This window comes from Bacillus rossius, chromosome 16 (assembly GCF_032445375.1).
Source record: "Bacillus rossius redtenbacheri isolate Brsri chromosome 16, Brsri_v3, whole genome shotgun sequence".
Taxonomy (NCBI): Eukaryota; Metazoa; Arthropoda; class Insecta; order Phasmatodea; family Bacillidae; genus Bacillus; species Bacillus rossius.
In genome coordinates, this window is record NC_086343.1 from 7,268,593 (window position 1) to 7,282,373 (window position 13,781).

At 40.5% G+C, this 13,781-nt stretch overlaps 1 protein-coding gene across 1 annotated transcript in view; it reads left to right on the forward strand.

Annotated features, from left to right (window-relative positions):
- LOC134540302 (uncharacterized) overlaps positions 1-13,781 on the forward strand; it is a 394,175-nt gene that overhangs the window by 44,347 nt on the left and 336,047 nt on the right. The window lies entirely within an intron of this gene.

The window sequence follows — 13,781 nt, forward strand, 5'->3', positions numbered from 1 at the left end:
GTGACGACGAGAAGACTGGGCGCCAGTCCAGAGGAGACACCGCGCTAGAAGCACCAGCGAGCGTCGCGCTTATCATCCCGCCTCGCTGACACACACACACCCCTGACGAGACACGCAGCTCCAAACCCACTTCCCGTCGGGCATTGCGCGTACAAGGGAAGTATTCTCGGCACATGTTGGCTGCACTGTTCGCCGGACACTCGTACAAACTACAGGCGGTCGGCTAAGTCTTGCACGAGATTACGCGGTAACCGTGTGAAAGTTGTTATTCTTCCAGCTCATGGCCTGCGCCATGTCGGTTTGGACGCCCGAAAAAAATCGGCCGAAGCGCAGTGGTTTGCGTCGTGGAAACAGTTTTAAATTACTGTATTTTATGGGCTGTGTTTTACGACGGATGTTTACCAACCAGCATCAGACGTGGTCGTTATAAGTAGCGACCGGAAAAATTCGCGAATTCATTTCGCGATAGGCTAAAATACTAATAGTTATACCTCAGTGCTGCCTCTGCTATTGGCTCACAACTCACCTGGATTACTCTGGGCCAATGAGGAACATCCAACCAAAGCTTTATCGAATCACAGGCTGCTACGTTGGGACGTCTCACAAGACAGCAGCCAATGAGTGGGTGGTATTTGACCGAGTGTACGTAGAACTATGGAGTTCATCCTACAGGTCATTGAACCCGCGAATTTTTCCGGTCCCTAGTTATAAGGTTAAAAAAGTGGTGAACTTGTAAAACTTATATACGAGGGTTATTTTTTTTTCAAACCTCCGATCGGCTGTAATAAAAAAAACGGGAATGAATTGGGAAATTATTTTAATGTCAAAAGAAACGTACATGTTTACTCCATTTTTCCACATAATCACCGTGCAGATTGAGGCATTTGTCGTACCGATGCACCAGCTTTCCAATACCCACTGCATAAAATGATGCCTCCTGCCTATTCAGCCCACGTTTTAACACACAACACTCATTCGGCGATGGATTTCTGCTGCAGTGTGCCCTTCTGCCTGTAAGAAACGGATGACTCCACGCAGCTCGCATTTCGCCGTACAGTTTATCGTTGCAGCCATGTTGACATTCCCATAACCAAGCTTCAACTGAGGTGTGAGTTGGCCGCTCCACATGGTTGGTGGAAGGGGGGTAAACACTACGAGACGTGTCGATTCGTGTACGAGCGATTAGGGTATCGATTAATGGACATGCCATGGATAAATGAAACAGTAATCACACTGCAGGACACTGTTAAAACGTGGCTGAATAGGCAGGAGGCATCATTTTATGCAGAGGGTATTTGAAAGCTGGTGCATCGGTACGACAAATGCCTCTATCTGCACGGTGATTATGTGGAAAAATAGAGTAAAGATGTACGTTTCTTGTGACATTAAAATAATTTCCCAATTCATTCCCGTTTTTTTTATTACAGCCGATCGGAGGTTGAAAAAAAAATAACCCTCGTACATATATATAGCCCTATACAAACAGTGTGTTTTTCTTGAACATACAAATGGCCTAATCGTAAATTTACAAATCCTCAGTTTACTTCATTTGAAAACTAACTCACAAGAATTATCTTAGACTTAAAAATATCTAAATGAAAAGTGTATATATATATATATACACACACACACACAGACACCAGATGTACATTATAGTTCTCCGCGTCACTAGCCAAGGTCGTTATAGCCGCGTCTCGTACACAGCCCGCGTTCGAAGCAGACTCGACGTCGCCCTCAGACGTGGCTCGTGCCGGGGTCGCGGGACTCGAACCCGCGACCCTCGCCGCAGCAGCGGCAGCAGCAGCAGCAGCAGCAGCAGCAGCAGCAGCAGCAGCAGCAGCAGCAGCAGCCCACGAGGGACCCCACGAGAAGAAGGCAAGCCCGGGCAAGGTCGACAAGGTCGGCGGGCAATGTTAACCCAAGCTCGAACCTTAGCCGGGCATGTGTCGTTTTGCCTAAAGGCGTTTTGCCTAATTTTAGGCAAAACGCCGTTAGGCAAAACGCCGTTAGCCTAATCGCCATTAGGCAATTTGCCGTTAGGCAAAACGTTTTTTTTCTCTTTTAGGCAAAACGCCATTAGGCAATTCGGCGTCAGGCAAAACGCCGTTAGGCACATCGCGGTCAGGCAAATCGCCGTCAGGCAAACCGCTGATAGGCAAATCGCCTTTAGGCAGATAGCCGTTAGGCAAAACGCCTTTAGGCGAAAAGAATTTAAGGCAAATCGCCGTAACGAATTGATGTTCAGGCAAACCGCCTTTAGGCAAACCGCCTGCTACTCGAACCTAGCCTAGCGGCAGCCTTTCAGCGCGCCTCCGTCGTGAATGTTTGCTCGGACTCCGCAGAGACAACCGCCGAGTCCTGTTTACGCCGCGCTTGGGGAGACAGGTGTTAGTGTTGGCCGGCCAGAGGAACCTTAGTTCTCTTGCTTTGACTTCTTGCAGAGAGAGAGAGAGGGGGGGTCGGAGAAAGAGGAAGCTCCATCGGCAAATGTTTATCCCGGCTTTAAAAGAAACGTTTACGTCTGGCGAACTAGCGGTCCCGCTGATGTGGATACTTTCCAAAAGCAGCGTCTAATGGCGAATTACAAAAAATCTGCCCGCGATTTTCCCTCCGTGAGACACGCGGAAAAGTTCTTCTCTGAACAGTTTAAATTATTGCTAGGGACCGGAAAAATTCGCGTTTACAATGACCTCTAGGATAGACTCCATGATCCTCTATGTACTTGTGCAGATTACACCTGCTGATTGGCTACTGACTCGTGACACGTGTTAACTGGGAAGCTTGTGATTCGATACTTCTTTTGTCGAACGTTTTCCTTTGGTCCAGAGTCCTTCAGATAAACTGTGGCCCAATCACTGAAGCAGCAAGGAAGGAAAATCTATTTGTATTCTAGCCTATCGCGAAAGGAACCCGCGAATTTTTCAGGTCTCTAATTAGTGCCCCTTACGTCTTTTCCCCCCTCCCCCAAGCCTTTTCTCTCTCTCCCTTTTTTTGGAAGCTGCGTTTGACTCGGAACGAATATTCAAAAATTCTCGGTCTCTTTGTTACACGTGCTTACCATTTGCCGTTCAACTAGTCTTGTGTGATAATATTTTGATGGGACTTTTTCTTCTATGTCTTGGTTATGGTTCAATTATTTTTTTTTTTTGCGACGGGGACGCTGAGCCATGAATGTACAGGCATAAAAGCTGACAGTCTCGTTGAGATGGAAAAGGGGGGGGGGGGTGGTTGTCGCGACATGGGCTCATGTGACATCCTCGTATGACGGCAATGAAGCGCTCACCTTTTCGACCATCGCGGCTGTTAAAATTTTATCGTCATCGTAAACTTCAGTGGGGCCTGGCGCCGGTCGACCTCATTTGTAGAAGGGGGGAAGGGGGGGGGGGGTCAAACGACAGACGAGCTGGAAACCCGTAATTCGCTTAAGGACCCCCCCATCGCGAAATTTCGTAGCCCGGTGTTAAATTTTCGAGCGCCATTATAAGACCGTTTCCTAGTCGGGATGATAAAACCATTTTCATCCAAACGATTATCGCGATTCGTGGGTTGGGGGGGGGGGGGGGGGGGTTGACGCTCGCTTGGCGAAATTTCAACGAGTCTTGTGTATTATGGTCAAACTTGCTCGGGGAAAAAATTTTCCAAACTCCATATTCGGAAAGGAATTTTGGTGCATTTCAGCAAAAGTCTGGAATTTATTTATTTTTCTTCTAATTCTTCTTAAGTTTACAGTCAAGAAGGTGTTGACATATGCAGCTACTAGCACTATTGTGCTGTCATTCGGGACAGGTGTGCCACAAGCTATCTTAAGAAGGCGCGTCCCGTTTCTAGGGCATAATCTTGTATTAGCATTGAACACTGTTAAAATATTGGCTTTTGGAGTTACTCATATTTTACAATATTAATTTTTGCTACGGAAGTTACAATTTTTTAACGTTATTATAGCACTGAAACTTTTTATTTTAAAAGGAAATATTACTGAGGTAACTTAATGATACGGCTGGAATTTATTTAAAAAAAAACATGTTTTATTTTTTGATTTGTCTGTACAAATTCTTTAAAATTAGAGCGTTTTAAATTGCTGGGTAGGATTAAATAAAGTTTTCTCAATGAAATTCAAACCATATGAAGTATCCTCTAGAGTTGCCTTTAAATTAATAATTTTCATTTCTGTTATCCATTTAGTTGTCTTGATTTATCTTTAAAGATTGTAGTTTGGATGCTATTAATGCGTAAATGCAAGCACTATATGTATCCAATATTTCATTTTGTGAAAGGTTAGCCACTCAAAATGTTTTAAAAGTTCAACAGTATTTAATGCAAGTATCGAATAAGGCCAGTCAAGAAAAAAATGAACTAGTGTAAGTATATTAATGTTGGGGTTTGGTTCATGTAATACCTGATATCTAAATTGCGGAGACGGTTTTACATACAATCTTAATGTAAAATTGTTAAAACGGCTCCAAAACGGATGCATTATTTAAGAAAACAAGTATTTTTATGACTAGTAAATTGAAATGGTAGTGAATGGTAAATGAATAACTGGAGATAAATGTTACGCACAATTTTTCGCTTGTATTTAAAATGATATTTCTTATACATACTCCATTGATGATTACACTGTTTGTCAAAGTGAAACCTCACTTATGGACAAAAAATATGAATAAGAAAACACAGAAAACTAGTCAAAATTAGTCGATGTCAAAAGTTAAATGAATAAACCACAGAGAAAATTCCACGGAAGGAACTATAAAAAAAAATCATAGCACAGACTAAATAATCCAATAAGCTAAAGACGAGAAAGTTAAACAAGAACAGAAAATAAAAAAAAAAATTGTTTGTCTGTAAAGTCGGTTTACGGACGATATTTTAACGTGACAACGTCATAACAAAACATTGATGAAATGATTGCATACTTTTATGAATAAAATTGAATCATTTTTATTGAATTATCACTATTTTGTATGGATACAAGAAGGAGTGAAATGAAATCTACAATTTAATTGATAAATAGACTTTTATTTGCACTCATTAATTCAAATATGTTTATTACTATAACGAAGAGATTATTTTAACTATAACTTTTATACATGTTTGCTATTTAACTTCTTCCAATCTGTGTTATTCTGTTAAGGATAGGACGATGATAGGAAAAGTAGGAAACGAATGGGAGTGTTTCAAGTTTAATGTGCCTCGAAAAAGTCAAATCGATGGTTGTTCCAATCGAGTAGAAGAGAGATAGATGCGGTGCAAGCGTACATTGAGCGTAACGGTACACAGCGTAACGGGACAACGTGCGTAACGGGACAACGTGCGTAACGGGACAACGTGCGTAACGGGAAAATTTTTCGTGCCTGCAGCCGGCGTTCATCGATTTATTAGACGTTGTCACGTCAAAAATTTAAATAAATCTTCCCCATGGCAAATATAATTCAAAGAACGTTTCCGCTTATGGTGCCAAAAAAAAAATATTTTGGTTACTAATTACCAAAGAAAAATTTTGTAAAACAATATATATTTCTTAACTTCGTGGGAATTGAAGTTCTTTCCAAAGTTTTTTTAAACCTCTGTCGACGCCCGAACAAACAAACACACTTTCTATTTTTCTTTCTCTTCAAATTTTCATAACGTAGCGCGTAACCTATTTCCATCCTTTCTGCCGACCTCCGTTTGTTACGGAGGTAATATAATATAATTACGTGGCGAGAGAGAGAGAGAGAGAGAGAGAGAGAGCGTTTACAGCAAGCGGTAAGAAAGAAATGAATTTCTCCTGTCTTGACGATAAAAAAAATATTTCCTTAAGTCAGATGTAATGTTTCTCACTGGAAAATGAGTTTGCGTTCCGAGCCCAAAGCGCTTAATTTCCTCACTTCCATCAGCAACAGTTTTCCCAGCGGACTTAAGGGCATAAATATATGAGGAGCACGTTTTAAAGTCAGTGACCACAATAATTTAGAGGCCTTCATTTTTGTCAGCGTAAATTTTTTTTTCACGAACCAAGCGAATTATAACCTAACACGTGTGTCTGCCTGAATAACACTAATTTCATAAATTTTTTAATAGGCCAAAGTAATTTAGGCTTTAAAATTAGTCTGTTGTTTTTAATTCAAGAGGATTTCCCTTAGTATTTATTTAATTCTTATGAATAAAGGAACATTTTATAAGATACAAACTGGATTACCAGCACCTCGGTACGGCAGTCTGGAGAGAGAATACATTTTCACTGTCTTACTGCTCGTTATAATAGCTCTCCTCGTGAATACGCCAAAACACTGCCAACATACTTAAATTAAATTTACCGTGTTTTATTTTAAGAACCACTTTTTGCGTCTGGTCATCGATACCACCTTCCCGTTAAAAACACTCAGCAGATGTCCAGATAACTATTCTGTTCTTCTCGTAAAGAGAAGTTTACCAACTTTAATTTGGCATGCAAATAATTATTGGAAATAAAATAATAAAAGGACTGTCGTGATATTATAAACACGATTGTAAAGTATAAAGTCAATTAACATTTAATTTAGTAAAATAATCGAGATAAAATTTAACAATAAAATAAAATAATATGCTGAATGTTTAATCTAAATTATTAGTTTTAATTATTATTAAATAATACTGTAATAATTTAACATTGATAATGAAAAAAATTATACATACGGAAAAATACTCTCACTTGTATAAAACCACCTGAAAAAAGTTTATAAACACATTCTTTCACTGATATTCACAATAAACTAACGTTTTTTTTTTTAAATATACGAATCAGTATTCAATTTTAAAGAAGCTTTTTTCCCCTCATCCTGTGAAAATTACGTTTCGTGGTGCGCGCGCATCGTAAAAATACACTCGGGTCATTTTTTTTCCGGTGACGCGCCCAAGGAAGTATAAGTTGAGGAGTATAACCGCTCCTGGGTGACGCGCCCAAGGAAGTATAAGTAGAGAAGTTTAACCGCTCCTGGGTGACGCGCCCAAGGAAGTATAAGTAGAGAAGTTTAACCGCTCCTGGGTGACGCGCCCAAGGAAGTATAAGTAGAGACGTTTAACCGCTCCTGGGTGACGCGCCCAAGGAAGTATAAGTAGAGAAGTTTAACCGCTCCTGGGTGACGCGCCCAAGAAAGTATAAGTAGAGAAGTTTAACCGCTCCTGGGTGACGCACCCAAGGAAGTATAAGTTGAGAAGTATAACCGCTCCTGGGTGACGCGCCCAAGGAAGTATAAGTAGAGAAGTTTAACCGCTCCTGGGTGACGCGCCCAAGGAAGTATAAGTAGAGAAGTTTAACCGCTCCTGGGTGACGCGCCCAAGGAAGTATAAGTAGAGAAGTTTAACCGCTCCTGGGTGACGCGCCCAAGGAAGTATAAGTAGAGAAGTTTAACCGCTCCTGGGTGACGCGCCCAAGAAAGTATAAGTAGAGAAGTTTAACCGCTCCTGGGTAATGCACCCAAGGAAGTATAAGTTCAGGAGTATAACCGCTGGTCGCCGGCCCGGGGAGGCGTGGGGCGCGCCTTTAGGGGGCGGGTTGGTCGCGGCGGCAGGGATCGATACCCGCTGGCTGGTGCCCAGAAACTTGGGCTCTCGACACCCGCCAGAGCCCAGAGCAACGGAGCCGCGCGCCCGAGGCACACACAGTCCATTGGAATTTAATTCTTATGAATAAAGGAAAAATTTTATAAGATACAAGCTGGATTACTTGTTGGATTACCGTTCGCTGGCCTCCATGTTCACAGACATAAAGCCATGTGATTTTTTTTATTCCCACTCTTGGGGCTTTTTTTAAAGATCGTGTCTACATTATGTCGCTGCCTAATATCTGCCAAAGTTGAGAAACAGGTGGGACATACTGTATTTTGAACGCCAGGTGTGCGTAACTTCGAAATTCTGCTTTGAGGTGAGGGATTGTAAAATAGGGGTTTTTCAAAAACTCATGTAGACAGGAGGGTTGGGGTAATCAATTTTTTTTTCGAATTGAGAGATCGACATTATTTTTCTTCCTTTTTGAACATCAAGTGTGCTAAATCATCATTACCCAAATTCTGCTTTAAGGGCCAGGAAGGGTGGTGGGGGTAGACTTTACTAAATATATTGTAATTAGTGAAGTGATTATCTCGTTTTGAAGGCCAAACGAGCTCAGAATACAGCCCACTTAATTTACCGTTTTAAAACAGTTGACTTGGATTTCTGCATTCTTGGAGCCAGTGTTTCACGTTCTCTTTCGGCTGTCGTGTTGATTCCCGAGAACCGAACAAAAAACATTGGACGAGAAATAATTCCTTCCTTTCGGACGGTCGTTCCGTGGTTCGTATTTTACGGAGCTCGAAGCTGCGCTCCCAGCGTCTATCCGGAGCTGAGAAATCTGCGGTATTGTTTCTCCAGACACGACGCCGCCATATCCGTCTCAGCTTTAAGGCCCTGCTCCACCCTCCTTCTTGGATTATTGTCCACACTTCCCACTCCAGCGCAAACTTTGGTAAGGTCCCATCACAGTGCCGATGGTCATAGTATTAATAAAATCACGAGCGGAAACATGAAATCATGGAAGCAGAATAATTTAATGATACAGACAACCACTTTAAGGGGCCCACCTCGTCAGTATGTGTGTGTGTTAGCGAGGCGGGATGATAAGCGCGACGCTTGCTGGTGCTTCTAGCGCGGTGTCTCCTCTGGACTGGCGCGCAGTCTTCTCGTTGTCACAGGATAACTGTGAAATTTGAGCGAGTACCGTAACATTGTAAGGCCGAGAAATGAAGATAAAGGTATAATGCAAGTCCCTTAAGTGCTTTTAAGAATCTGTACTGGTTGTTTTACACCTAAAAATTACTCTGAAAACACGCGTTTGAGCCATTTTGACTCTTCTAAAAAATACAGTTTAAAAACTTAATCCGAAATAAAAAGTACTTTTTGTCCCTCAACGAACTCTTAAATGCTTTTCGTAAGTAGACCCCACTCGGATATCTTGACTAGTTTTGAAATCGCGTTGTTTTCCCTGAAGCTCTGCGCACCGTGTGTGTGCCCGGGTGGGCGGGGCCCTTAATCCCCTAGGCAGTGGGGCTATGGCGCCCTGGCTTTATGGGGTCGCGGCAGAGATATCTCTCGACCCACGTGGTCGCTGCCGGTGATGAAACATCGTGTAAAGTGTGCCCTGCTGTGCACATCCCAGTGAACGGAACCCCGGTTATGCGCGGAATTTGTCGTGGTTATGACCCTCTGTGCGGGTGGAAGTATTTTTTACGACCCCGCGAAGATTGTGGCACCCCGTATCTTACCGCTTTGCACCCGCCGTCGAACACATAGCGAGGGATATAAAAAAGAGTTGCAACTCAATGCCATAACTAACGCTCGCATTATCTTTGGAAATCAGCGAACCTTGCGGTATTCACCGGCAAACTAACAAACTAATAGTCGTTAACCTTTCGAAAAATTTTTTTTTTGGCGAACTTGATTTTTCTTTTGGTCGTTCGTTGCTGGGAACAGCACCATAAATGTTTCAGATTATCTATTTTTCAAAACGGAATAACCAAAACACAATGTTAAAGTGCTCTATCTTTTGTTTATAAATTTGAAAATTGCATAGCCGCAAAGTATGAGTGTTGAAGATGATAACTTCAGTTTTAATTAAAAAAAAAAAAAAAAAAAAAAAAACTCGTTTACACGTCTGCACATGTTCACATGGCAGCCATGTTTAGTTCATTGCTACCAAGATAATTCAACACTGTCAACAATTTTACCAAATTGTAATAGTTTTTAATTATACCCAATACGCCACTTCCTTATTACACCGTTCCAAAAATACTGAAACCATGTTTAGCGAGACATGTGACACTATCTGTTAGGTGGGCCCATAACTACTAGCAAAAAAAAAAAACTCAGGCGGGATTTTTAAATCCAAAGTGTTAGATTTATAATGACAATTTAAAAATGTTATGACTAATAGCTCGTTAGAAGAGATTTTTAAACTCTGCTAAAAAAACACTCTATACTGTTTTGTAATAATAAAAAAAGCATGTTATACATAAATAATTAGGAGATAAAGTATTTCTGGTATGCCACACTACATATGTGGCTACCAAAAATTAACTCAATTTATTTTCACTGTATTTGTTTGCCTGATAGAAGCTGGTGCATTACTTCTCACGTTCAATGTGGCCATGTTAGTGATATATTATGTATATAAGCTACTATATAGCGGGTGGGCCCAAAACTACTTCAAAGATTTAGGTTTTAGTGTAAGTGAAAGGACGACTCTAGTGTTGCAAAATTGTATTTTCTTGATTTTATTTTGTCTTTGAGGAAAAGCCGCGACGTAAGATATTTACCCTATAGGATTTTCAGATGCCATGGAAATCTCAGATTTCTCACCTTCGTTCCGGTAACACATGACGTAGTCGTAGGTTAGCGTTTTCGACGAACCAGAGGTCCAGACAACACCGAAGGTCATCTATGACATCACTTAGCAGCCCATAGCTGACGACTTGTGTGTGTTCAATATTCGCAGAAACAGATTCCCATCACTCACGTATCGCATCATAACTTACTGACGCAGTGGTAGTACTGGGGTTTTGCTCACTTCGCACCATAAATTTTACATCAAAAATATAATTAATATTGTACACTTATACGTAACAGTTATTATCCTAAGCATCAAAAATTAAAGGTTGTAATAACTTTCTGATGTTATAAATTCATGTGAAAGGAAAGTTAATTTGAGTACATTGAATGTTTAGAAAGTTGAATATATTTATTTTCTTATTGACCAGAGGTAAAGGCACATGCATGTTTTATCATACCAAATGCGATAGCGTGTGCCAACCTTGAATTGAAGAGTTAATTTTTGTCTGTTTACAATTAATCACAATATAGAACACTTACACTATCTGAAGGCTAAAATAATTTTACTATTTTATGATATCACATACACAGATATATTACTTTATTGATTCTATAGCGGAATTTACGTACACACTATTTATTGCAGTGACGTGTTGGTTAAACTACCGGGCATAGTAAAAAAAAGGGGGGGGGGGGGGTTGTCTGTAAAGTCGGTTTATGGACGATAATTTTACGTAATAACGTCATAAGAAAACATTGATGAAAAATTGCTTACTTTTTAATTTTCAAATATTATTTACAGTTTTTTGCCATTTTAATTTAAATAATTTTTTATATATAATCACGAACAATTAGTTGAAAAGCCCGCCTTAACCTGTTTGATATTATAGAAGATCTTCTCGCACGGTGGTTGGCCGGTTCTTGCACGCTCGGCTCAGGCGGAACGTGTCAACGGGTCATGCTTTCTCGTGCGTGCAGCCGGCGTTCATCGATTTAATAAGACGTTATCGCGTCAAAGAAGCCAAATGCCACTTCAGTTCATTTGATGAAACAATTGGTTCATTCATCAGGCACTCCTACAGTGTTTGAAAGTTCCCGCTACATCTTTGCATTCGGATTGCTTACACGTAGCATATAACAAGTAAGTAACTTATGTATGGCTAAACAAAAAAAAAAAGCTACGAAACACCAAATAAAAAATGTTCATGTGTATTCCAACATCATGAATACTACTTCTAGGTAAAAAAAAAATAACTACATGGAAAGGCAATAACACAACAATATGGTGGGAAAAGCCGAGCCATAACAAAGAATGTTCGAAGCCTTCCCTTTGTGCATTGGACAAAGCCCCGCAAGGGACCACAAAGCGCAGGAATTGGGGGATGTGGGGTAAAATGGGGAGGGTGGGTGGGTAAAATGGGGAGGGTGGGCGGGAAAAATGGGGAGGGTGGGCGGGAAAAATGGGGAGGGTGGGTGGGGGGAGTAGGGTGTTCTCGTGTGATTTATTACCGCGAGCCCTGTAGCTTAGCGCGGAACTCAAATAATCCGCAGGAAGCTCGGCTGGAATCTCAGCTTAATGGATATCGACCAAGTAGTTTGAAGTGGCGGCCGCGGGGTGCTGGAGGGTGTTTAGCCGGAAAAGGAAGAGGGGAGGAGGGTGTGTGTGCAAGGATTCGAAAACTATTTCAGGCGCGCACCAATATTCCACGTGCGCGCACCGGAATACCGGTACATCCACCACCTAGTAGACCACGTTTATGCATTTAATTCCCGGCTAACAATTTCGTTAGTACTGCCTCATCTTTTGAAACAAATAAAGCTATTGACCAAAATGATGAATATGTTCTCGTTTAGCTTTTTTTTTTTCAACCGTAAAAATATTTCTCAGTGTTTTTTCCTTCAGAAAAGTCTAGTTTTTATAATTGGTGAACGTGCATAGAAAGTCACAGATGGCGATATATTCAAGTAATAAATCAGTTTTCTCACTTGCATAACATATATAGCCCGTTCCTACCTATTTAAAACATCCTACACTACCACATTAAAATGACACGACAGAGTTTACATCACAAACATCTTTAAAATTCCATATGTATCGTAGACCATAGTTATTTAAAAAAAAAAAAAAAACGAAAAGGCTGTCATGGGGACTGTCGGCAGAAGTGAAAACTTAAAACTTTATTTTAAAATGTTTAATATGACATTATTTCTACGTCAGATGTACGTAAGAAAATGATTTTGGTATTATATCTCTAGCATGTCGGTGACGCGAACCCATAAGTTTTGCCCCTACCAACAATAGCTTCAAAATTAGAAGAAAAGAAGTTTTATCATTGAAACAAAAGAACTTAAATCCACAATTAATCAACATTACTTCTCATATATCAATAACCTGACATTTCAAAAAATTTACTACGTAAATAAATAAACAACAGAAAAAACATAACCTCAACTTAACTACCTACTAAAAAATAGCCAATAGTCGCAATATGTATCACACAAGAACGTTAAAATTTCCTTAGAAAATATAAATAAAATGAAAAACTTATAACTTTAAAATTCGAATAAATGATGTTTTATTCTTGAACCCCCCCCCCCCCCCCCCCATGAACTTAAATCCACAAATAATAAACATCCACTGCGTAAATATATAAATAAAATAAAATCGCTCAACGCAGTAAATTTAACTTCACTTACATCTAGCTACTTTAGCATGTCGGTGACGCGAACTCACAAGATTTTACCCATGTACACAGGCCGCTGCGCGTCGCCAGTCTGGCGCAACACGTCACTAGCATGTCGGTGACGCGAACCCATAAGTTTTGCCTCTACCAAAAATCGCTCAGCGTGGCAAAAGAAGTTTTCACTTCAATCAGCACACATTATTGCTCAATGGAAATGACAAGTGGCACTGGTACCTTAATATGACAATTTTTTAATACAAACGTTTACATAGTATCTATTTTAATAAATTTGCATTAACAAAACAAACCAAGGCTCCTAACAAAACATTTAAACACAAAATAGAAAACTATTTACATGTAAATAAACTATCAAGCTGTGTTTACATTAAAAAAAATGGTCGATAATTTTTTTTCATTTGTATTAAATATATATAAAAATAATGATTTTTGTGTTCCATTTTCCCAACATACACTAAACGTATTGTAACAAAACTAACTAAAAAATACATATGACTAGGCTATAAGGTTATTTAAAAAATACACGAATACAAGAATCGAAAGCGGAGCAGCCGAAGAGAATCACTGCCTCGGGGAGGGGAGGTACAATGATGTAACTGCTTGGCAAGGGGTGGGGGCAGATGATGACGTCTCCACCAGCGAGGGGGAGGTACGATGACATCACTGTTGGGTAAGGAGTGGGGGGGAGGTACGATGAGTCACGGCTGGGCGTGGAGTGGTGTGGGGGAGGTACGATGAGTCACCGCTTGGCAATGAGTG